The sequence below is a fragment of the Gopherus flavomarginatus genome, chromosome 2 (assembly GCF_025201925.1).
Source record: "Gopherus flavomarginatus isolate rGopFla2 chromosome 2, rGopFla2.mat.asm, whole genome shotgun sequence".
NCBI lineage: Eukaryota > Metazoa > Chordata > Testudines > Testudinidae > Gopherus > Gopherus flavomarginatus.
The window spans coordinates 295,723,919-295,749,497 of NC_066618.1; the positions used below are offsets into that span (position 1 = coordinate 295,723,919).

General features: G+C 43.7%; 1 protein-coding gene across 15 annotated transcripts in view; it reads right to left on the reverse strand.

The window, feature by feature from the left end:
- TSNARE1 (t-SNARE domain containing 1) overlaps positions 1 to 25,579 on the reverse strand; it is a 757,898-nt gene that overhangs the window by 622,901 nt on the left and 109,418 nt on the right. Inside the window, exon 1 of one of the 15 annotated variants that reach the window (XM_050940853.1) lies at positions 13,090 to 13,196. The exons of the other annotated variants lie outside the window; for them this stretch is intronic. The gene's annotated coding sequence lies outside the window, so the exon portion shown is untranslated. Of the gene's footprint in view, positions 1 to 13,089; positions 13,197 to 25,579 lie in introns of those variants that run through there. 15 annotated transcript variants of the gene reach the window in all.

Genomic DNA, 25,579 nt, shown 5'->3' on the forward strand with positions numbered 1-25,579 from the left:
AGAAGAAAAGAAAGAATGAACAAACTTACCTCACAACGTCTTTTAAACTGTCTGACCTACAAGGCTTTGAGTACAGCATATCTGATTCTCTTATGCCTAGTATGCAGTCCCATATTGGACTTACTGTTGAAAAGCATCATTAAAATAACTGTTACCGATCAAAACAGCAGCTTCATGGACAGAGCTATGGGCAAAGCATCTCTAAGAAATGTCTCGAAAAAATCCTCTCTCTTTCCTTTATGTCACCATTCATTGAGCACTCAGGGGAATAAAATCTAATTACTGGAGTTTGTAATTTATACAGACATTGCGTCCCATCCCAAAGGTGACTGCAACTCTGGGATGAGGAAAAGTAAATATATTTAGATTTTGGTATTTATCTATTGTGACAAGTTCCTCCTCTACCTTGGTGGGTCCTGCGCTTATTGGCAGATTTGCTCACCTCAGTGATCTTCCCCACAGTCTGGGTCAACTCCTCCTGTGTTTGATCAGGAGTTGGGAGGTTTAGGGGGAACCCCGGCCCGCCCTCTATTCCGGGTTCCAGTCCAGGGCCCTGTGGATTGCAGCTGTCTATAGTACCTCCTGTAACAGCTGTGTGACAGCTACAACTCCCTGGGCTACTTCCCCATGGCCTCCTCCAAACACCTTCTTTACCCTCACCACAGGACCTTCCTCCTGGTGTCTGACAACGCTTGTACTCCTTAGTCCTCCAGCAGCACAGCCTCTCACTCTCAGCTCCTCGTGCCTCTTGCTCCCAGCTCCTCACACGCACTTCCTCTCCTCTGGCTCCTCCTCGCCTGACTGGAGTGAGCTCCTTTTTAAACCAGGTGCCCTGATTAGCCTGCCTTGATTGGCTGCAGGTGTTCTAATTAGCCTGTCTGCCTTAATTGGTTCTAGCAGGTTCCTGATTACTCTAGTGCAGCCCCTGCTCTGGTCACTCATGGAACAGAAAACTACTCATCCAGTGACCAGTATATTTGCCCTCTACCAGACTCCTGCACCCCACTGGTTTGGGTCTGTCACACTATTCTAATGGAAGATTGATGCAATACCTATATACAAATTTGTAACTCTTTAAAGCATTTTGAATCTTGAAAAAAGCACTATACGTTAATACTCGCATCCAAATAAACCATTCATTTGCTTATTATCAATGACTTTTCAATTCCTCCATATTCAGGGGTCTCGGCCATGCTTTCCTCAATGAGTGTATGTTCTAGGCACTATCGAATCATCGCTCCCTCTAGGAACAGCAGAAATTGACCATAAAAGGAATGCGGTGATCAGCACTATCATTTGGCTGGAAAATTAAGCAGATTGCGTCTCAGGAATATATTTGGAGCCAAACTTTCATATTTAGCCATGTGCAATGGCATGCATCCATTTGTATGCACTCAAGGCCTCATCCAAAGCCTACTGAAATCAATGGGTTATTGTTATTATTTATTATTTGTACTTCCATAGCATCTAGTTGCCCTCAACCAAACTCAAGATTTATCAGAGCTGTGCACTTTCAATACTACTTCATAGTGCAGAATGCTGGGGAATGAGAAAGTATGACATGTCCAAACTGTCTTCATTCCATACAACCTGCCTCAGAAATATCCTCCATATCTTTTGGCCCGGAACAATCTCAAACCAAGATCTATTGACATAGTGCAGCCAAGAGGATCTGAACACCATTATTGCCAGGAACCACTGGAGATGGATTGGCCATGTGCTTCGGATGGAAACTGATTCCATAACCAGAGTAGCAATCAGACGGATACCTGAAGGCAAGCAAAAATGAGGCTGCCTGAAAATACGGCGAAGAGCTGTGGAAGCCGAGCTGAAAAAGCTGGGGCACTGCTGAGGAACCACTGAAAGACTTGCCAGAAACAGATGGGAGTGGAGGAGCTTCATTGCTGCCCTAAACACCAGAGATGTAATGGGAATAGGATGATGATGTTGATAATAGCCCTCGACATGGACCACAACCGCTGATGCTTGCCAGAAGGACCTAGGGTTCTGAAGCACTTTGCTACCACCTGGGAGCCTTGTATGTCCTGGCTGGAGTCAGCTCCCCAACTCCATCACTCACAGGCAACACAAGCACTCCCCTCTGGGCCTGGAGGTCCCACTATCTACAGGTTAGCTATACGCACAATCCAATCCTCACACCTTCCGAGTGTCTCCATGGACTGTCCAGCCCTGTTCCACTGGACTCTTGCCACATTCACGGATTCTCTGTGCCTCAAGAAACAGGACTTACCAGTTTCACCTCAGACCACCACTGCACTGAACACACAAGACCAATCCGTTTAGGGTGAAATCACACACATGTTTAGCTAACAAAGAACAGAGATTCAAGTAACAGCAAGTAGAAGTACTGGAAACAAATGGTCACATAGGAAACAAAATCATAACATACATTATATAGACCATCCCTGACAGGTGTTTGTCCAACCTGCTCTTAAAAAATCCCCAATTATGGAGATTCCACAGCCTCCCTAGGCAATTTATTCCAGTGCTTAACCATCCTGACAATTAGGAAGTTTGTGCTAATGTCCAACCTAAATCTCCCTTGCTGCAATTTAAGCCCATTGCTTCTTGTCCTATTCTTAAAGGTTAAGAAGAACAATTTTTCTCCCTCCTCCTTGTAACTACCTTTAATGTACTCGAAAACTGTTATCATGTCCCTCTCAGTCTTCGCTTCTCCACACTAAACAAACCCAATTTTTTCAATCTTCCCTAATAGGTCATGTTTTCTAGACCTTTTATCATTTTTGATGCTCTTCTCTGGACTTTCTCCAATTTGTCCACATCTTTCCCGAAATGTGGCGCGCAGAACTGGACACAATACTCCAGTTGAGGTCTAATCAGTGTGGAGTAGAGCAGAAGAATTACTTCTCGTGTCTTGCTTACAACACTCCTGCTAATACATCCCAGAATAATGTTTGCTTTTTTTGCAGCAGCGTGATACTGTTGACTCATATTTAGCTTGTGATCTGCTATGACCCTCAGATCCCTTTCCGCTAAAGATAAGCTTCTTTAGATAGGAGATTAACCTTTTAGTTAAATTTAGTCTCTGTGCAATGCATTATGGTTTTGTTTTATATGTAACCAGTTGTTTCCAATATTATTACTTAACATTACTTGAATCTCTAGTGTTTGATAATAACCTTATTCTCGTTTTCACTATATTTCAGTGCTGTGGTGGTCATGTGTGAATCTTACAAGCTGGTATTTACTGTTAAGTTTCAGAACAGCAGGCCTGGTAATTCTGAGTGGCCAGTGAATAAAGGGCTGGACACTGGAGGCAACGCTCCAAATATCCGCAGGTCCGCATGTGCCCATCGGTGCCCGTACAAAGAGAGCGAGGCCTGCAGAGGCCTGGAAGGCAGGGCTTCCACTGCCAGCGGCTGGTGGATTCAGGGAGGCAGAGCAGGGACAGACAAGATTTGCTCACGCCAAGGGCAGCTGGGTACCAGGGCATCCCAGGAATGTTTCCCAGGTGTGGTTACCTGCTTGAACTCCAAGACTCTAAGAACATAATTTTAACATAGACACATAGCTCCTTAAATAGTATCCACACACCCATTTTGCAATGGTTATGGCAACCAGTGGGGCACTGTCTCCCAGTAGAGCCCTCACATGCCACCCTTCAAGAAACTATTACACATACACCCAACTCAGGGGCTGCCTGTCAAATTCTATGCAATCCCTGTCCTCTGCCAGCTGACATCAAGCGGTGCCTGGGTCACTGTGCTACGCACTGTTCAGATGCTGCACAAAATGACAATCCCTCTCCCAAGAAGTTTACAATCTAAGTATGAGACAAGAGATGGATACACACAAACAGGGGAGTACAAGAAAACAATGAGACGGTATTGGTTAGTATGATAGGCAGTGGTCTCTGCACAGCAACAACCTAACCATTGTCATGTTTTTTACAGGCGTCATGGCAAAGGAGAGCTTGGAGGTCTCCGTCGATTAATTTCAAATAGCTCGGGATCAGGCCCTGAGCATGAGTACACCCAGAGCTGGCATTTGTTGCAAGCACATGGCCAATTAGGCACCTAATTGAACACAGACATATAAACATACCTTATTTGCATGCACGTGCACACACACCATATGTGTGCACCTAAATGAGCCATGCAACCACATGCACACAAGTGCAACTTTGTAGACAATTTTGTTGGTGTCATAGTATGCACCCCTACTCTGAACCTTAGCGTCCAAAAGGTGGGGTACCAGCATGAATTCCTCTAAGCTTAATTACCAGCTTAGATCTTGTAGCGCTGCAACCAACCAGGACTTGCACTGCCTGGTACACTCTGGTCCCCCCAAAACCTTCCCAGGGGATCCCAAGACCCAGACCCCCTGGATCTTAAAACAAGGAGGAATTGACTATCCCTCCCTCTTTCCCCCTCTTAGACTTTCCCTCCCTGGGTCATCTGGAGAGGCTTCACCAACTCACTGGTGAAACAAGATCCAAATCCCTTGAATCTTAACACAAGGGAAAATAAAACCTTCCCCCAGCGTGTCCTCTCCCAAGCTTTCCCTCTCTGGGCTATCCTGGAGAGATAGACAGATTCAAGCTCCGTGAATCTACAACAAAGGGAAATTCGCCTTCCTCCTCCTCCTTTCCCCCCACCACTCCCTGGTGAGTTTAGACTCAATTCTCTTGAGCCTTAACAAGGGGAAAAAAATCAATCAGGTTTATTTTTAAAAGAAAAGCTTTTAATAAAAGAAAGAAAGAGTAAAAATTGTCTCTGTAAAATCAAGATGGAAAATGTTACAGGGTCTTTCAGCTTATAGACACCAGGGAGAATCCTCCCCCCCAACACAAATACAGTTGCAACAGAGATACAATCCTTCCAGCAAAATACACATTTGCAAATAAAGAAAACAAACAAAAAAAGACTAAACCGCCTTTCTAACTGGTACTTACTAAATTGAACAGAAGATTGGAGAGTCTGCATACCTGTCTGGTCCCTCTTAAATCCCTGAGAGAACAGAGAACAATGAAAGCAGCACAAAACAAAGACTTCCCTCCACTGAGATTTGAAAGTATCTTGTCTCCTGATTGGTCTTCTGGTCAGGTGTTAGCCAGGTTTACTGGACTTGTTAACCCTTTACTATCTGTTTATGACAGTTGGGTATGCTAACCAGCTACTTCAACAATCCCATACACACTTCCATGCAGCTCCTCTCACAAGTATACACAGTGTACCAAGGACATCAGAGGATCACAAAATCCTTCCCTGCCCCTTGGCATGGCATTGCAAAAGTGGGTGTGCTACAGACGGGTCCGGCTACATATGCAGCATCCAGTCTTGGCCCCTGTCTGACACACAACATTGCAGTAGTCAGACCATGAGCATGACAGCTCCCACTTGCTTATCTGAGATCTTGAGCGTCCGACTTAAAACAGATTCTTACTTTTAACACTTTTCCCCTTTCTCAGCTCCAGCCCTGACCAACATGACACTCCAGCCACAGCAAAAGACACCCTACAGTGCAGGCAGGAAAATAGGAGGATGGGTAAAACTAATACCAGGCCAGGAATGGCTGCCCGTGGGCTGATGAATGTAAGTCCATTAAATACAAAAGACAGAGACAGCATCGAGTTTTTGCTGGGCTGTCAAACAAAACTAGTATCATGATGAGCTCACTGAGGAAGGCAGGGAACAATCCAGGTGGATTCTGCTAGGGTCAGATCCTCATTTCCTAGTGCAGAGACCCATAGAACCTCTTTTCGCTTTTATTACTGTTATAACAGACTGACTCCTATTGCTGTTCCCGCTGCTGTCTCTTTAGTTCTCTCCCAGGAGACACTGATCCAAACCAGTTCCATTTTCTTTTCTCACTGGGACCTATTCATGCTCTAACAGTCTGACAGTGGGTGCAAAGCTGAAGGCGGACAGAGGGAGGGAAAGAGCAGAGAAAAAACACCCAGAGAGCAAGAAGAGCCCCATGACCTCTCTTGTAAGGAGAGATGCTTTCTGCCCTTGCACTGCTGCTGCTGACCCCCCGGCCCCACAGACAACGGGTGAGAGAAGTAACAGACACTGCTTTTACGTGGGGCTTCACAGTTTCAGGAAGCTCTAAACATTAACTAATCCTCATTAAATCGCTGTGTGGCAGGTGGTATCCCCATATGAGATGGGGGAAATTGAGGCACAAAGTGGCTAAGTGTCTTGCCCAGAATAGTCAGGGGTCCAGCCTGGAACCCAGGAGTTCTGCCTCCATTTCCCCTATTCTAATCATTACGCACTGTGTCTGCTGAGTAATCGTTCATACTGCAACGATGGCCATCTTCCTTCCTCATACATAAACCAGTGGGCGAACTAACACCTCCCAGTGTGAGCCACTGCTTTGAAAAATAAGATCTTGCAGTGTTTATTTCCTCCCAGCAAACCAATGGGGAAGAGGCACAAACATCGCCTGGTAAAACACACTCTTACAGCAAAGGAGTCAGGATTTTTACACGGCCGTCTACTATTATAGCAGACCTGGGAGCCAAAGGAGATTAATGGATAATAAATGGAAATTATTTTAGGCAGCATGGGGCATCTATCACTGCATTACAGTAATACAAATAATAATAATAATACTTCCCCCACGCCCAGCTCTTCAACAGCCAATCTGCCAACTCTACAATGGGCATAACTACAGCAGGATAATCCAAGCCTCCCCCTCTGACCCATGACACCAGAGACCAGAAGAGCATTAATCAGATTTGGTCTGTCATTACAAGAATGGGGGGAGGGAAAACATTATCCAAATCAAAGAGGACCTAATGGTTTGCATCTAGTTTGCTTCAATACCTGCCTCCCTTTCCACACGGAAAGTTCAAGGATTGCTCCCTTTGGTGTTTCCTGCAATGCTTCGTCCAGCAGACACGGAAGTGTCCCCAGCAATGGGGTATTCCACCAGCTCCCCCAAGGAAATCACTGTGCTGCAAGACACAGATCCGACATTTTAATCAACTCTAAGCCTCTGTAAACAACCACTGCCTTCAGACATGAAAAGCACAAAGTGCTCTCCGAAACATCATGGAGGTTAAGATTTACCCAGTTTCTACAAGAAGTTATCCAAGAAAGCTCCTCTTCCAGGGAAGATAAACACCATAAATGGGGTTATTTTCTGATATTTCACTTGTGATCTCCAGAGAAAGAAAAATGTTGCCTTACTTCTCTTAAAAAGCCAGCAATATGCAACTGAGACAGGAGGGGATATGAGGTGTAGGGAGGGAGTGGCAGGAGATGCTGAATTTAATGGCAGCCTATTCACAAAATATGAGGGCACTTTCAACATGAATGTAATAGAAGCAGACAGCTCTGGGGTTAACTGTTCAAAATAATTTTAGGAGACTTTTTGTAATGGCAATGAATTAGACAGCAGTGCTTGTGAGCTATAATGGGACTGATGCAGCTGTTCTTTCAGCATAGCTCCACTGGTCCTAACAAACAGAGACATATGGAACTCTTCTGGGCAACTATAAATGAGCATTTTTCAAAATAATAAAATGAAATTAAGACGCCGAGAGGAGAGTTAACTTTAATTATTGCATTTGGGGTAATTTTTCATCTTGTGCTTATAACTTCACCTGCTGGAATTGGATTTTATTAGTAAATGTCAGTAGACATCGATCTCACCCCGCGCACACACAAACCAATTAATAAAATATTTCCACTGATAATAATCAGAATGTACAGACAGGCAAAGAAGGAAACATGCTGCTTGAGAACTTAGTGGAGTGTGAGTTAAGGATATTTATTTGGTATATTTTGACATGTGATGACTACTTTTTAATATTTTGGTATACGACCATTACATAATTATTGCCTGACCTTCCCCAAAAACATCCTGCAACTGAGAAAATGTAAATCAATTTAAAATGCTATAAAATAAACATTGATACAGCTGAAATTATCAAAACTCGCGTTCTGCAAACCCTAATTCCAAAGAACAAATAAATCCACTGGAACTTATGCCTCTTTACATTACAGAGGGTCTTTGTGCCCAACAGATCTCGAAGTGGTTTATACGGTATAAAGGGATAGGATGGCCTCATAACTAACACATGGAGCCTCTGAGTTGGAAAATCTTACATTCTGTACCTCAGTTTCCCCATCTATAAAACACATGGGAATAGTACTGACCTACCTTATACCAAAGCAGCTTGAGACTCTATGATGAAAGGAAGTACAAATCATTATTTTGATACATGTACTGAAATAAGGTTGCCACTGAAATGCAGCCACCCTCGGGGTAAAGGTAGCAGTCAGATGGTCAACTGGGAAACAGAACATGACACAACAGTTTGGGAAGCGGGGGAACTTTCAACCTAAGACACCAGGGCAAACCCACATTGTTACAAATGGTGCCACTGGATCTTCCATAGTGACAAAGTGAAAAACTAACCGCAGATTTTACGGTTGCTCGATATGAACCCCGCACAGAACTCAATTTATCTACCTCCCAAAGACGAAGAGTTGGGCTGACCCAGCCAGAATGCATGCCTGTGCAGAACTACTGGACTATCCAGGAATTTGCTGGATGGGAGGAAACCCTTTGAAGTAAACATGAGCTGCCTTCGAAAGCAGAGCCGAATCTGTGTCATACAGACTGATGGCTTCGACAAAGACACGGTACAGTAGGCAGTATGATTGGCTTTTTCTGTCTTAAAAAAGAGATGACTTAGACTGCAAACTGTTTGGGGCAGGAAACATTTTCATGCATGCACACAGTCGGGGCAGAAAGTCCCCTAGGGCTGCCGGCAGAGCTATTTGAGAAATGAGCAAAAAGGTTTGTAAAACGTGTTGGGTTTTCTTCTATTCTGAGACTTCAAAGTGGACATTTTCAAAACAAGCTTTAAAAGTCAAAAAATTATCAGAATTTTTCATTTACCAAGATCCCAGTGTTCAGTAAAGCAAAAATGTAGATAATCATTTTGAGAAAGATGAGATATAACAAGGGTTGGCAACCTTTCAGAAGTGCTGTGCCGAGTCTTCATTTATTCACTCTAAGTTAAGGTTTCGCGTGCCAGTAATACATTTTAAGGTTTTTAGAAGGGCTCTTTCTATAAGTCTATATTATATAACTAAACTATTGTTGTATGTAAAGTAAATAAGGTTTTTAAAATGCTCAGGAGGCTTCATTTAAAATTAAATTAAAATGCAGAGCCCCCTGGACCGGCGGCAGTGTGTGTGCCACTGAAAATCAGCTTGTGTGCCACCCTTGGCGCACGTGCCATAGGTTGCCTACCCTTGAGATATAACATTTCTTATTTTTTTTAAAGTCAACATTTAGTTTTCAAAAAGGGCAATTTCCAACGAAAAAACTTTAAACTTGAAAAATATCAACCAGCTCTGAATTTCATATCCTACCACGACAGAGCAGCAATATCCACCTAATTGAACTTGCCTCGTCACCCACCAGGCAAGGAGTCTCCTGCGGTGACAATAATCTGTGATCTTCAGCTCCAGTGGGTCAGGTGCGTAAGTGGATTTCAGTTGGATTATTCAGACAGTGTTTTTGAGTTACTCACACAGGTAATTGGGTCACACTTTGTATTAAGGGTTCATTCATAAATCATTAATAAATGATTAATCTATTATTAATCTCCCATAGGTCAAGATGTTGCTTCTAACCACTGCATATAACAGCCTAACATACCTTCTACTGACGTGCTTGTACCCATCTGTAACTGCTGCTGTTCCTGTCAGTAACATACTATATCAGAAAGAGAAGGAGGATGGTCCAGTGGGTACGAAGCCCCCTAAGTCCAATTCCTGGCTCTGCCACGTCATGTGTGACCCGGGGCAAGGCTCTCTGGGCCTCAGTTTCACATCTGAAAAATGGGGATAAACCTCACAGTGGGGTTGTGAGGATAAATACAATAAAGACTGGGAGGTGCTGTGATAGGGCCCCTCTGAGTACCTAGGACAGGTAGATCACGTTGCCAATGAACCTTTACAAACCACACAGAGATACTTCATATTAAGTCAGGGGCTCTCAAACTGGGGGTCGGGACCCCTCAGGGAGTCGCAAGGTAATTATATGAGGGGGTTGCGAGCCTCCATCACAAACCCTGTTTTGCCTCCAGTATTTATAATGGTGTTAAATATATAAAAAAGTGTTTAATAATTTATAGGGGGGGTTGCACTCAGAGGCTTGCTGTGTGCAAGGGGTCACCAGTACAAACGTTTGAGAATCACTGTATTAAGTATTACTTTAAGTTAGGGGTCCCCAACACGGTGCCTGCGGGTGCCATGGCACCCACCACGGCGTCTAAGTGAGCCTGCGTAGTGGCCAGCGGATGAGCATCTGCTGAAATGCTACCAACAAGCAGTGTCATCCAGAGGCATCCCCGCCAAAATGCCACCGATATTCAGCGCCATTTCAGCAGCGATGCCTCTGGATGACGCTGCTTGTCAGCAGCATTTCGGCAGCAACGCCTACTGACGTTGCCGCTTGTCAGCGGCATTTCGGCGGATGCTCCTCCGCTGGCCACGGTCGTCCGTGGCTCGTCATCTGGGGCCCGCCAGACAAAAGAAGTTGGGGACCACCGCCTTGAGTGCTTGCAGGGTTGGGGCCAGTGCGACTTTGGAGGAAAACATGTCTCAAACACACATCAGAATTCAGCAGACTCCTTGAAAATGAGAAATTCCTCTCTCACTTAGCAAGCAGGATTGCAAGCACCTGAAACAGAGGCTCATGACCTGTGATGTCAGCTAATCCATCCCACCCGAACACCGGAATGGGTTCCCGACAGTCCCATTCCCACTGCTTAGGCAAGTTCAGTTTGCAATAACTCAAGCTATGGTGTGGCCACGACCTCCCTGGGGAGATTATTCCGCAGCCTTACAGATCTCACTGTGAGATCATATTTTCCTCACTCTAATCATCAGAGAAATTTGACAGCTACAGAAATGTAATAAATCCACCTGCCTGACTATATATATTATGGACTGAAAAAGATGAAAGGTTACTTTGTTAAGAGAGAAATAATTCTACCAGCCTCAATTTGCAGCCCATGTGTACAGGGAGGGGGAACTGAAGGAGCTTATATTTCTCTTTGTAAGTTCAGAAACGTAACCTAGGCACCAGTGCTCAGCTGGCATCAGGAGGACAACACTGAAAAGGCTAATAAAGACTTGTCAGACATCTAATGAAGCAAAAGTACTTGTGAGTTCATAAAGCCTTTAACCAATGTGCCAGGTGAGAGGGTAGGAGGGGAAGGAGTGACTGTCTGGTTATGTACCACACATCCAAGCACACAAACATGAAGCTGTCTAGTTTTGGGTCAATTGTTTTATGCCTAATGTGACTGGAACCTAAGTGGAAACAGATTGCAATGAACAGTAAGTGCATAGGAGCAATACCATAGTGAGCAATGTTAATTTCACTGTTACTGCCATATTTATACAGTTGAGGGAGAGGGGGACAGTCTACCTAGTCTCAATGCAGAAACAATGGGGCATGGTCATGGGAAGATAGACGGTAGCAATTATTAACAAAAGAAATTAAAAATGATCACTCCACATTCCAATCCATCCTGTAAAGCCACATCTTCTGAGAAGAATGTCACTGATTCCAGCATAGAAAGAAGTGCATTTCAGCAAAGGAAAATTTACTCTGTCTTGCAATTAGACCGTTGCATTCAGAAATGAGCAGCGCACACTCTGTGTGGTTGAATCTGCACTAGGTGCTTGCATTCAACAGCGACTGTGCCAAGACCTTGTGTGATTTTGGACTTGAACGGTGTCAGCCTCACAAAAAAGCAGCTGTACTCATGAGTTTCAGGACATTCTGAACAGCTGAAATCTCGTGCGGTTTCATTTGTAGCTGAACTGAAACACAGACCCCTTTTGTTCAGGGAGGAAACTTAGATCCAAAATGGAAGCAGTGAGTTTGAATCCGGGAATTCAGGACTCACCACCACTCACTCCCAAATTCAAAGGGATTCAGATTAGACAAGAGGGTTTTGGCTCACGCCTACCAAAAATGGCAGGATCCACTGGGCAGGGAGTGTTTTCATCCTCTATGTTTGGGACAGCACTGAGCAGACTGTCAGGGCTATATAATTAGCAGAGCACGCTCTAAACACAAATTTCTACATAGTTTAAAGGAAAACAAGGAAGAAAGAAAGGTTTTGTGGTTAAAGCAGATTTGCTCAGCAAACCAGGATTCAGTTCCTGGCTTTGCCAGACATGTCCTAGGTGACCTGGGCCAAACCACTCTGGCCTTGATCCACAGTATGGATAAGCTTGTGCTGAATGCCACTCATTTCAGTGAAGCATAAGCATGTGTTTAAGTGCACGGATGAATCAGTCAGGGCCTTACTCGCACTGTCTCAGTTCCCCATCTGTAAAACGGGGATAATAAAGATCACATCTCCCAGGGGAATTGTGCTGATAAATCATTAACATTTACAAAGGCCATATAAGTAGACAGAGAAAAGAGTCACATTTTCTGTTTGGTGTTTTGAACAATTTAGACTATCTACATTTCTTCTAATCTCTTAATTCCTGGCCCCCATCCCCTCACCCTACAGTTCTCCCTTACCTCATTCCCCAAAACAGAATGAAAAATACACTCCCGTCTTGAAATAAAACTACATTGCAAGACTCATGGAGCTAATATTAAAGTTTTATACATATTCAGTGAGCAAAATAGGAAGGTCTTTGCAAGGTCTTGCCTATAAAAAGAATTAAGTTCATTCAGCAGAGATTAGACACTCACATTAATATTGTCTGAATCAGAAAGTCTTCAAATGAAAGAGTTCTTTAAAATTCAAAGAGAAATTATGAAAGAATGTGCAATGGAGTTACAGAATACAGAGGAATATTACTGGAAAGAATTCATGTTCTGGTTCACTCCATTTACAGCCATGCACTCCATACTCCTGGGGGAATTCTGTACCAAAAAATCCAAGCTTCTGCAAAATTCTGCATATTTTATTTGTCTAAATACTGCAATATAATCACACCAGTTTCACTTACTTTGGTGATTTATTTAAACTACCATAAAGAAAAAAAATCACAATAACTGTTCGAAAAGAACAAAGACAAAGAATGGGAACAATTAACTAACCGTGGGAACATTAGCAGCCTGCCTCTTATATTTCTGCTCTGCTTCTGGGACACAGCCTGCTTCACAGAGCCCTACACCTCCAAGCCTGGATGCAGCAACTGAGTGTCTCTCTCTCACTGCTTCACAGGAAGGCAGGCGCCCAGATGCGCCCGGGCTGCCGCAGAAGGGGCGTGTGTTCCCCACAGATTTCTTGGCTCCCTCATTTTTATGCGGGGGAGCCAAGAAATCTGCAGAAGGTATGAATTCTGTGCCCTCACAGGGGTGCAGGATTCCCCTAGGAGTAACTCCATTTCTCAGCCCATCATGAAGACAACAGAAAATATGAAAAGGCAGAAAAGAAGCGAAAGAAAGGAGAGGAAAGAGTCAGAGTCAAAAGCAAAGGATCCTGGGGAACATGCAAAAATTTGCAGGAATTTCAAATTCAGCAGCAAACAAGGGAGTGCTGTCTTGAAAAAGTCAAGACTTCTGGGTCTTTCTAACTCTGCCATTCACTCACTAATGTGGCCTTGGTCAAGTCACTGAGCTCCTATCCCTCAGTTCACCTACCTGTAAAAGGGGGATCATACCTTTGCAAAAGGAGATAAGGAGACTAAATTAATTCATATATGTCAAATACACCGAGAACCTGTTGTGAAGTGTTATCCTGCGGAGGTATTGTTAAACAACCACATTCAAAAGCATACTTAAAGCCCAAGAGTGATATCTGCACTTAGAAAATGACGACAGGCAAGCAAAAGGCTGCTGAGCAGAAAAGCTGGGGTCACAGGAAAATTGATTATGTGTCACCTTTTTATGAGGAGAAGAACATTAAAAAGAAGGGAATTTGATGGAAGTTTTGATTTGGTCTTTTCCCCCACTATTTCCCATCAGGTGCCTGGGATCCACTGAATGAAAAGCAGACAACAAAAGAACGTAACAGAAGGGTAAAAACACAATGCTCAACCAAGAAGCAACATTCTGTCATATTTTGGCCTTGGAAGGCTTCAAAAATTGAGAAAGCTTCTAAAAAGGAAGCACTAACCCCAGACAGAGGAGAAAAATATTAATGAACGTGGATGCTGAAATAGCATCCATACCACCACCAAACAAACCTCTGGGAAGAGCATTCAGAGAAACAGCAAACTCCAGAGCTCTGAGCACAGGGCTGGGAGCCAGGAATTTGTCTAAACTGGCTCTGCACTGACTCTCTTTGGGAACATGGGTTTGTGCCGCAATGTCCCCGATCTGTAAAATGGGAACATTAGTACATGGCACTTACATAGCTCTTTGCAGTCTGGAAGTGCTGTACAGACAAACAGCACTGTCCTGAAAATGCGAAGTAACAGCCACGTCCCTCAACCACGTTCCACCCAACAGGGAATTTCTCACTGACTTGGAAACAAATGGCAGTGAATTTTGAGCAATATGAGGAACTGGATGCAGCCCACAAAAGCCCTAAACTGTGGCTTTGAGCTGTTCTTTCCCTTTAACTGCAGAGTGGAAGCAGAACTGATCAACTGCAAGGATTTTGAGGTTGTTTTGGGGCTGCTGACATTCAACAATAAGTAACACCAAGGAAACAGCACTGCTACATTTTTCATTTAAAAATGATTTAACTGCATATATGCAAACTAGGTGCTGCCTTGAAACTGCTGGCAAATTGTGTCTATGTGTCTTTGTAATACCAAGGTTGGACATCCCACCACGGGAGTTCTTAGGAGCACAATGAGACTTCAGCACATGAGCAAGTGCTCTGATGAACTGGGGTCTGCTTCCTCACCCCACCACCCTTGCACTAGCGCATGTCGCCCTCGTTTGTGTCACATCTAAAATCAAAATGGAGGACCTCTGGGGCAGGGACCTTGCCTTTGAGTTGTAAAGCATATTTTGGGGATACTAAAGAATACGGGTTTTTTTCATGATCCTACTTAAATAAGAAGAGATGACAAGGTGACATTCAGAACAGTCATTTTTAGCAGCTTGATCACTGGTCTAAAAAGGAGAATGAATTAATAGGCTATTTCTTATCCTATCATAGTCCGTGGGAATTTTCCTAAAGTAAGGAAGGTCAGAGCAGCCCCATAGAGACCAGCATCCCACAGCAGAAAAATACCCATTGGGAAAAGTCGCCATTATTACTAGTCAATTAAGATACATTTTATATTGTGTGATGTCTTATAACCCAGATACTACGCCACACAGTATGATTATGATGAGACATTTTACTGTAGTAAAACCACAGCAAATAAAACAGTATTTAACAACCACATCTTACAGTTTAAACGGTACTGCTCACAGGAGTAAGGGTAGCATGACATTGGCACTGCTTTACGTCTCCAAAGTAAAGTCCAATGACATCGGTGTAAATCTCTCCCTTGACTTCAATGGAGTTTCTATCAGCGCCTGTGTTTCTAACCGTAGTTTCAGTACAGTATTGCAGTGTATGTTACACTAGTTACAGTGTCCTCTATCGCACACGCTTCAGCACCTTAGTGCTACTGACTAGAGTAAATATTACACCACATCATCACATACATTGTGTGTTTGAATGTTGCTAAACAACAGCAGAGTTTCTACACTCTGCAGTGGTGGTCAAAAAAGCAGACAGGAAGTTAGGAATCATTAAAAAGGGGATAGAGAGTATCTTATTGCCCTTATATAAATCGATGGTATGCCCACATCTTGAATACTGTATACAGATGTGGTCTCCTCATCTCAAAAAAGATATACTGGCACTAGAAAAGGTTCAGAGAAGGGCAACTAAAATGATTAGGGGTTTGGAACGGGTCCCATATGAGGAGAGATTAAAAGGGTTAGGACTTTTCAGCTTGGAAAAGAGGAGATGAAGGGGGGATACGATAGAGGTCTATAAAATCATGAGTGATGTGGAGAAAGTGAATAAGGAAAAGTTATTTACTTGTTCCCATAATATAAGAACTAGGGGCCACAAAATGAAATGGGCAGCAGGTTTAAAACAAATAAAAGGAAGTTCTTCACACAGCACACAGTCAACCTGTGGAACTCCTTGCTGAGGAAGTTGTGAAGGTTAGGACTATAGCAGCATTTAAAAGAGAACTGGATAAATTCATGGAGGTTAAGTCTGTCAATGGTTATTAGCCAGAATGGGTAGGAATGGTGTCCCTAGCTTCTGTTTGTCAGAAGGTGGAGGTGGATGGCAGGAGAGAGATCACTTGATCATTGTCTGTTCGGTTCGCTCCCTCTGGGATACCTGGCATTGGCCACAGTCGGCAGACAGGATACTGGGCTAGATGGACCTTTGGTCTCACCCAGTATGGTTGTTCTTATGTTACATACACAGACACCATGGTCAGTCACGATGACTTCACTGTACTATTTTAATATCGCTTCATTACAGTATATTAACATGGTAGTAAATACCATAGCTTCTGCAAAAACTCAATGGCAAGATTTCCTTTAGTGATGTACTAACATTTTACTACAATAGTATTTTTCCCATGGCAAATGTCAATTGTCCCTATTTTTCCCACAAAGTATTGACAATGTTGAACCTGTTCTGTAGATAGAAAGAGGACCTCAGATTCCAGAGCCATCAATCTGGAGCCTGTTACCTCAAAATCTCTCCTAGTCCTATGGATTTCAGCAGTATATAAAAGTGTATGTCTAGTTTTCCTTCTACATATCCCTGTATATCGATTTCATATGTTAGCAGGTGTGGTGTGGTCGTGTGGGGTTTTTCACATACGTAAGTGCTCCATTCCAGATCTAAGGTTTATAAGCCAAATAATGTATTTTCGAAGTTCACACACACATTACCAAAAAAACCCTCTGAAAAACATTCAAGAGCATGTTATTGGGAGCCAGATATTCACAAGTGTGTGCACACTTCTGAAATTCAGCAAACTTAAGCCCTGCTTTCTTTCCCATCCCGCATAGCGGGAAGCATTTCCCATGCATATTCAGCTGCTCTACACAGCAAACCAGACATTTTCACAGGTCTCCTCCATCATAAAACCTATAACCAAAACAAAAGACTCCCATCTCTCTAGAGCAAGTAGAGCATGATCTCGCTGGAGTGGCATAGTGTGGTGTTCTATTAGATATTATTTTCAAAATACTCACACATGGCCAAGATTAAGCGTTACCAGCTTCCCATGTTATTCTGAATACTCACCCAGCCCAGGAACATACAGTACCTGCAGAGCTCCTTTCAAACCTCTTCTCTGGGAGCATGTGGGCTGAAATATGCTCACAGTGATGGAAAGGTGCCCTGAGCTCTCCTTCAGACACTTCCCTACACAAAAGGAATTGCAACAGCCATTTGTCCCCAAGGACAGGTCTATCCAAAATTCTCAGGTAAACCACACCAGAAACACAGACTTTGTCTCCTCCAGACCTTGTGGGAGCAACAACAGGACTACCCATATCAGAGGTAACCCAAGGAAACTGTGTATTTCATTTCATCATGGATTCATACTCTGCACACATTGTTCAACCAGGAATCTATTTCACCACAGAGTCCTTGTTCTGGGACTTTATTCCCAGGACTGGGAATTACTATGGGATCCAGCAAAGATTAAACTATTGGCACAAACCAGCTAGGGCCACAACCCAACACAAATTTAGCAAGACTCTGCCAAGTCTATACGGGAAATCCCACGCCCAGAATCATTTTATTCTCCTGAAAATAACATGGGACCAGCAAAATCATAGGTGTGTGTAAATGAGTGTGTCCTGGACAAAGGGTAAACTGGAAAAGGGGGTGACAACCTTGCCTCCAGCCCAGCCTTACCCACCCCAGAACCAAGATGGAACCTGACTTAAGAAGATGAACAAAATACAGAGTCCAGCACTCAAAAAGAAGGCCAATAGAAGAAACTTTGAGGTGCCCAATCAAATAGGGGGTGAAGGTGCCCAAGGGGGAGTAGAAGCAAGGGAGAGACGACTTTTCAAAGACAAACAGACCCTGATTCATTAAAGAACCTAAAGCACACGCTTAATTGTAAGCACATGCTGCAGTCCCACGGGACTTACACACACACACAGTTTGTTGAATTGGGGCCATAGTTCTGGCTTTCCCAGGCTCAGTGCAGTCATGGTCATGAAACTGAATGCAAAAAGGACATATCCTTGTTTCATAGCAATTTGTCTCTCCCTCACTTCTATATTAAAATTCTCTCCTTTGGCAAGTCAAAACACGATGCATCTATTTCACTGCCGCTCAGGCCAAGAGCCAAAAATCAGGCTCTTCTTCCCGTACCCATACATCACAGCCAACAGCAAACGAAGCAACAGCTGGAACTGACCTGATGGTGCTGTGCACTAGGCAGAAGAGAATCCCATTCACTCCCCTGGAGTTACAGTAGACAGGATGCAATAAAAACTGGCTTTCCTCAGCTTAGTAGCCAGGCACACCGTGAGCAGATGTGAACAGCACCAAGGTGCACTCTTTAGATCAGAACTTTGATTTATGAAACATATCCTACATAAACACTTGGCACAGAAAATTGTTTATTATTTGTATTATGGTAGCACCAAGAGTCCCCAGTCAGGGATTGGGTCTCCAGTGCACTGCACACACGTTTGTATACACACACACACACACACACACACACAGCATGCCACAAACAGCTTCTGGTCCAAGCATAAGATGAGACAACAGATAGACACAACAGACAGGCAGCACAATGTCACTGGGAGTCAATTACAGTACGTGTACAACCAGAGTTCACAGCGCACCAGCTGCCTAACCACTGCCAAGTGCTTTGAAACCCCATTCTCCTGTGGGGCCAAGCTCCAAATTGGGCCCCACCGATGGACTGGCACAAGAGAGGAGCAGAGGCCAGGAAAGGGGATCAGTCAATTGTGATGACAAACCAAAACATGAATGAGACTGATGGGATAAGGAAAAATTAGTTCCAAGCTTCCAATAGGGCTGATGTAAGAACTGTGAAGATCAAGATTTAAAAAAAAAGTAATTAATTAAAAACCACTGGAAAAAAGTCTGACTGCTGTTCCCATCAGGGTCTCTCTGTCCTTAATTCACCCCACAGACTAGGCATTGCATGTCAATTTCAAAATAAAACATTTTAACCAAGATTTAAATCACTATAATTTGAATATTTAACAAGGTACTTACCCTTCAACTGCATCCAGGGGGACAGATGAAGTTTTCTGTAGCTGTAATTTGTTATGACAACATACAAGCAGGACCAGAGCCATGATGGCAGGTCTCAGGTGCCCACCGCAGATTCAATGCCCTGCAAAGAGCTCCCACAAGAGCTTAAATAAGAGACATGACCAGCACTGCTGAAGTGACAGGCCGTTCAGACATCCCTTAGCTGGGGTGGTAACCTGTGGTTTCTTCAGTTACATTTTACCCTCCAAATATTCATACAATGGTGTGCACAGATTGTGCCAAGGGTCGGCGATGATTAACTTCCAGTGCAGACGGTAATTCTGAGATCCCATCCAGACCCAGAGCAAAAAGAACGTTTCAGATATTTACGGTATTCAGATTACACAATAAAGAAGAGACGTCTCTACTGAAGCTCGGAGTGCCCTAATTAAAAAACTTAAGCCAGCAGCCCCAAGGACCAAAACACTTAAAAAGTAAGCCTGCCAGCTGGCAGCATTAAAATCAAAGAGAGACAACAATTCCCATTGGCTGGACAATAAAGAAACAAAAATACCTCCCAAAAGCCATCACGCTCTCCACCTCCTCTGGACAGGGACACTACCCTAAACGCTAATGGTTACTATTTAGGGCTTCCCACATTTTCTTGTCAACAAAATTCCCACAAAATAATTAGAGAAAAAACAAATTATTTGATGGGGCTACTAACCTAGTGGATGGGGGGAAAGCAGTAGATGTGATATATCTTTATTTTAGTAAGGCTTCTGGCATAGTCTAACATTCGCATAAGCACACTAGGCAAATGAGGTCTAGATTAAATTACTATAAAGTAGGTGCACAACTGGTTAATAAGCCATACTCAAAGAGTAGTTATCATTGGTTCGCTGCCAAACTGGGAGGCTGGATCTAGTGGGATCCTCCAGTGGTCTGTCCTGCATCCAGTACTATTCAATATTTTCCCTAATGACTAATGATCGAGTGGAGAGAATGCTTATAAAACTTCTAGATGACATCAAGCTAGGAGGGGTTGCAAGCACTGTGGAGAACAGGAACAGAATTCAAAACAACTTTGACAAATTAGAGAACTGGTCTGAAACAAACAAGATGAAATTAAATAAAGACAAATGGAAAGTTCGACTCTTAGGAAGGAAAAATCAAATGCACAATTAAAAAAAATGGGGAATAACTGGCAAGGCGGTAGTACTGCTTAAAAGGATCTGGGGGTTACAGCGGATCAAAACTTGAATATGAGCCAACAATGTGATGCAGTTGAGAAAAGGGTTACAATGTTTCTGTGGTGTATTAAAAGGAGTGTGGTAAATAAGACATGGGAGGTAACTATTCCTCTCTGCTCGGCAGTGGTGAAAGCTAAAGTACTCGGTCCCACACTGGGTGTGGCACTTAAAGAAAGATACGGACAAATTAGAGAGAGTCCAAAGGAGAACAACAAGAATGACAAAAGGTTTAGAAAACCTGACCTGTGAGGAAAGGTTAAAAAACCTGGGTATATTTAGTACTGAAAGATGATGATTGAGTGGGGCCCTGATAACAGGTCTCAAAATGCAATTCTGAATGGGTATTTCCATTGGGGTTCACAGGGATCGGTTCTTGGCCCTACTTGATTTACCATTTTTATCAATGACCTGGAAGAAAACAAAATCATGACTGATAAAAAATGCAAACACCACAAAAATCGGGGGAGTGGTAAAGAATGAAAGGGGCAGGTCATTGACATAGAGTGACCTACATCGCTTGGTAATGCTGGGTGAAACAAACAAGATGTGTTTTAATACAACTAAATGTAAACGTATACTTCTAGGAACCAAGAATGTATGCCATGTCTACCAGATAAGGGACTCTATTCTGGGAAGCAGTGACTCTGAGAAAGATTTGGTGGTCGGATGGGATAATCAGCTGAACATGAGCTCCTAGTGAGATGCCATGGCCAAAAGGGCTAATGCAATTCTTGGTTGCATAAACAGGAGAATCTCAAGTAGGAGCAGAGCACATAGGCATCGACTTACTCAGATCCCAGGGGATACTCGACCCCCACTCTGCCCCAGGCCCCACCTCTGGTTCACCCCTTCCTCTAAGCCCCACCCTGCTCCACCTCTTCCCGCCCCCACCACATCTCCTGCTCCTTCCCCTCCCCCCAAGCGCCTCCTGCACACCATGGAACAGCTGATCGCAGCAGGCAGGAAGTGCTGGGAGGGAGAAGGAGGAGCCTATCGGCAGGGCTGCCAGTGCACAGAAAGTGCTGGGGTGGGGGGAGGATACGGAGGTGCTGACCCACAGGGCTACCGTGGGTGCTGAGCATCCACTATTTTTTTCCGTGGGTGCTCCAGCCCCGGAGCACCCACAGAGTCGATGTCTATGGTAGAGAGGTTATATTACCTCTTTCATTTGCACCAGTGCAAATACTTCTGAAATGTCTTCTAACGGTGGCCTATGCCAGACGCTTCAAAGGAAAGGAACAGAAAAGGGCATTTATCAAAAGATCCATCCCCTTATTGTTCAGTTCCAGCATTTGACAGTCAGAAGCTTAGGGACACGCAAAGCATGGGGTTGCATCCCTGACCATATTCACAAACAGCCATTGATGGACCTATCCTCCATGAAGTCATCTAATTATTTTTGAACCCACATATAGTTTTGGCCTTCATAACATCTCCAGGCAATGAGTTCCACAGGTTGACTGTGTGTTGTGTGAAGAAGCACTTACAATCCATAAGTACCCACATAGGGAGCAAATATTTAATAAGGGACTCTTCAATCTAGTAAAGAAAAGTATAACATGATTCTGCAGCTAGAAGCTGAAGATGGAGAAATTCAGATTGGAAATAAGATGTACATTTTTAACAGTGAGGGTAATTAACCACCGAAATAATTTACCAAAGGTTGCAGTAAATTCTCCATCACGGGCAATTTTTAAATCAAACTTGGATGTTTTATATGCTCTAGAAATCATTTTGCATAAATTCTGTTGCCTGTGTTATACAGACGGCTGGTCTAGATTATCACAATAGTCCCGTCTTTCCTTGAAATCTCAGAATCTCTGAACAGTCATCAAATATGTTAAGGGCTGTTATAAAGTGGAAGGCAATCAATTGTTCTCCATTCTCCATTGAAGACAGGACAAGGAGTAATCAACATAATCTGCAGCAAGGGAGCTTTAGGTTTGATATTAAGGAAAACTTTGTAAATATAAGGATAGCTAACCTGTTCCAGTAAGTAACTAAGGAGGTAGTGAAATCCCTATCATTGGAGGGTTTTAAAAACAGGTTGGACAACACCTGTCACGGATGGTCTAGCTCAGTGACTCTGAAACATTTGTACTGGTGACCCCTTTCACATAGCAAGCCTCTGAGTGCGACCCCCCTTATAAATTAAAAACACTTTTTAAATATATTTAACACCAATATAAATGCTGAAGGCAAAGCAGGCTTTGGGGTAGAGGTTGACAGCTCAAAACCACCTCATGTAATAACCATGCAACCCCCTGAGGGGTCCTGATCCCCAGTTTGAGAACCCGTAGTCTAGGTTTACTTGGTCCTACCCTAGTGCAGGTCTCTCGAAGTCCCTAAGAGGGCCTCCATCTCTGTGAAATGATACCTACTAGCCAGAGCCTGAAAAGAAACCTGGAGCCTCTAAGCAGGGTCTAAGAACAGGTAAAAATCCCATCACATCAATGTTGGCTGACACAGAGAGCAAAGCTTCTTACCAGAGGGGCTGTCCTTGGGAACTCACTTGTGGATCTGAAACACAAAACCACGCCCAAACTCTGTATTTCAATGCTACCTCTGGGTCACATGTTTGTATAGTTTTATACAAACAATAAAAAGGACATCTTATCCATACGTTCTAGGCTCCCTCGATGTTACTTTGATTACATCCTAACTGCAGCAGCATTTTAAGATACCTCGCCATCAGGAAACTTACTAACTCAGTGGTATTTCCTAACGTCTGAGTACTGGATTTTGAATGCTTAATAGCATTCGTTAAGAAGAGTTTTTCCTTCGGTAATTGCTATAATATTTGTTTACAGTCTGACAGTGGCCAAGTCGTGATATGTGAGTGGAAGGGAAGGGAAAAGAAACAATATCATGCACCTAGTCAGTGTCTGGCAAGACGTGTAGGAGGCAGACATTCCTGACTCAAGCAAGCAATCAGTTTAAAACCAGGTGGAAAATTGGAGCACGCACCTTCAACTATTTAACTAGCGCACAACATCTCCCTCGGCACACAGAATGTTTTCCTCTCTTCTGTGCTCTGCACTCTAAGCTGCAGAACTGCCATTCAAAGGATCATCCTGCTTCATCCTAGTTCCCCCGCCCCCTAGACTGAGGTTCCTCTACAGCTGGAGAAGGAAGAACGGGTCCCAGATATGACCAGGCAGCACCACAGCTGCTACAAGTTGCAGGTATGTCTTAACAATCCAGTGAATGTGTGATCAAGTCAGTGGAATACAGTGGCAGGGGAGGTGCTGTTGATGTCCAGCAGCTAAGGGGTTAATTAAATTTCAAATTTCACCCAGTGTATTTATGCAGAACAGTTACCCTAATCCACTACCAGCTAAGGGCTGCTGTTCTCTCACAGCAAGGATGGACTTGGTAATGAACTGTGATGTTTAAAAATGGATTAGGGCTGTTTGGTTTAATATGCATCTTCAGACTATGCTAATGGAATCATTACATTTACATATAGGGTAGGGAGCTATTTTGCAGGAAAACATTTAGCCAGAAACCCTGAGTCGACAAGCAATAGCTTTATGGCCATGAGGCAAACCAAAAAGCTGGGTGAACAGGAACACATCTCCCATAACAGAAAGCAAGCTGCAGAAGGCTCGACTCCGAAGACTTTCTGCTCAGAGGTAAGGATGACACTTCCACCTGCAGCAAGATGGACCGGCAGTTATAATACTCCATAAGAGGGGGTTCATTTGTAGACATCAAGACAGCAATGGGAGAGTGAACTGGATTCTATTCTGACTCCTGTATCAGCAGCTGAATTCTTAAATACATTCAAGTCGCAATTCTGCCCACTGTTACACCCGAAAACAATAGGGTTTGCAAACATGTAACTGGTGACAGAATTTGAAGACAATAAGATTGTACGGGTGTATCTGACATCATAATCTGCCCTATCAAAATCCTTGGGCTCTCTCTTCATTGCAGAGCTAACAAATCATCGACAGTCGAATTACCTCAAGTTAGGCCAAGCTCAAGTGAGAGCAGTTGCACTGCGCGACACCACTAACGTTACACAGAGTGGTTGTGTTAGCAGCTGAGGGGTTGTGCTGACTCGAACTACAGCCTATACCTCAATGGACCGGCTATCTTGAGTTCAAGCACCGCCACGCACTCAAGTTAAAGGGTTTTGTGTGTGGATGGAACTTGTATTAGGGGAACAGCTAACTCTGTGGTGAAGACACACCCTTTGAAGAACCCAATTTAACTCTCAGATCCTAAGATGAGTTTTGCAGGACAAATGCAGGGGCAGGAGGGTGGGTGGCTCATTCCTACCTACTTAACCTGGCATAGTTCAATAACTATCTTATCTATCTATGTAGGTTTCTATACTGCCATCTATCACCATGGCATTTGTGCACCTACTACATAAAACCAATAGCAATAGAAAAGTCCCTAGCAACTTCATGAGTCTCTGGTATATCTCCCTTTTCAATGTCGAAACTCTGTTCAGGGTAGGGAGCTGGGGGGAATGGCAGGGGGTGTTTATGTTTTGTGCATCATTGATAGTGGAGAGGCTTTTTTAAAGAGGAAGGGCTTGCAATGTTTCCAATGGCTGGACAGACTCTGGGTTCTCCTGATCTCCTCTAGAAGATTGTTTCAAAGCTGGATTCCCTCGACCGAGAATACTCTGCTCAGCTCTCACATGCTTCATGCTGGGCTCAGCAATCTGCACTGCCCCAAAGGAGAACAGCAGTTACTGTACTTCATAGATCAAAATTCAATCTTTGATGTAGTTGGGACTTGATCCATTAATTGCTCCGAAGATTAGGACCAAGGCCTTAAACCAGCAACAAAAGCTGATTGTGAGGCAGTGGAGGGATTTGAGCATGGGCCAGGTATGCTCATGGCAACCTGAGCCAACGAGAAGGCGGAAAGCCACATTCTGTACCATCTGGAGCCTGTGAATCGTCTGCACATTCAGCCTCAGAGACAAGTTACAGTAATTCAGCCTGGAGGTGACGAATGCCGGGATCACTGTGGGCAGGTCTTCATCTGGGAGTTTCCTAGCACACTGGAGGTAAAAAGGCATTTTGGGAAAAAGATGCTACCTTGTCATCCAAGCTTAGTGAGTGTCCCTAGCCTCTGTTTGCCAGACGCTGGGAATGAGTGACGGGATGGATCACTTGATGATTACCTGTTCATTCCC